Source organism: Arachis hypogaea, chromosome 2 (genome assembly GCF_003086295.3).
Source record: "Arachis hypogaea cultivar Tifrunner chromosome 2, arahy.Tifrunner.gnm2.J5K5, whole genome shotgun sequence".
NCBI classification, from domain to species: domain Eukaryota; kingdom Viridiplantae; phylum Streptophyta; class Magnoliopsida; order Fabales; family Fabaceae; genus Arachis; species Arachis hypogaea.
In genome coordinates, this window is record NC_092037.1 from 63,104,054 (window position 1) to 63,105,278 (window position 1,225).

The 1,225-nt window shown below is 41.6% G+C and overlaps 1 non-coding gene across 1 annotated transcript; it reads left to right on the top strand.

Annotated features, from left to right (window-relative positions):
* Positions 1–534: 534 nt before the first annotated feature.
* LOC112764496 (small nucleolar RNA R71) lies at positions 535–642 on the top strand. The gene has a single exon (XR_003183219.1). It is a non-coding gene; the product is annotated as a small nucleolar RNA R71 (small nucleolar RNA).
* Positions 643–1,225: the final 583 nt, after the last annotated feature.

A 1,225-nucleotide genomic window follows, 5' to 3' on the forward strand; every position in this document is an offset into this window, starting at 1 on the left:
AGATGATGGAAAAGGCTTGCCATTGCTAAACCTGTTTTTTCCACCATTATTGTTGTTGAAACCTTGTTGAGGTCTCTGTTGATCCTTCCATGAGAGATTTGGGTGATTTCTCCATGAAGAATTATAGGTGTTTCCATAGGGTTCTCCCATGTAATTCACCTCTTCCATTGAAGGGTTCTCAGGATCATAAGCTTCTTCTTCAGATGAAGCATCCTTAGTACTGCTTGGTGCATTTTGCATTCCAGACAGACTTTGAGAAATCAAATTGACTTGCTGAGTCAATATTTTGTTCTGAGCCAGTATGGCATTCAGAGTATCAATCTCAAGAACTCCTTTCTTCTGATTTGTCCCATTGTTCACAGGATTCCTTTCAGAAGTGTACATGAATTGGTTATTTGCAACCATTTCAATTAGCTCTTGAGCTTCTGCAGGCGTCTTCTTCAAATGAAGAGATCCTCCAGCAGAGCTATCCAGTGACATCTTGGACAGTTCAGAGAGACCATCATAGAAAATACCTATGATGCTCCATTCAGAAAGCATGTCAGAGGGACACTTTCTGATCAATTGTTTGTATCTTTCCCAAGCTTCATAGAGGGATTCTCCATCCTTCTGTCTGAAGGTTTGGACTTCCACTCTAAGCTTACTCAATTTTTGAGGTGGAAAGAACTTTGCCAAGAAGGCATTGACTAGCTTTTCCCAAGAGTTCAGGCTGTCTTTAGGTTGTAGGTCCAACCATATTCTAGCTTTGTCTCTTACAGCAAAATCGAATAGCATAAGTCTGTAGACCTCAGGGTCAACCCCATTAGTCTTGACAGTGTCACAGATTTGCAAGAATTCAGCTAAAAACTGATGAGGATCTTCCAATGGAAGTCCATGGAACTTGCAATTCTGTTGCATTAGAGAAACTAATTGAGGCTTAAGCTCAAAGTTGTTTGCTCCAATGGCAGGGATAGAGATGCTTCTCCCATAGAAGTCGGGAGTAGGTGCAGTAAAGTCACCCAGCACCTTCCTTGCATTGTTGGCATTGTTGTTGTTTTCGGCTGCCATGGGTTCTTCTTCCTTGAAGATTTCTGTTAGGTCCTCTACAGAGAGTTGTGCCTTAGCTTCTCTTAGCTTTCGCTTCAAGGTCCTTTCAGGTTCAGGGTCAGCTTCAACAAGAATGCCTTTGTCTTTGCTCCTGCTCATATGAAAGAGAAGAGAACAAGAAAATATAGAATCCTCTATG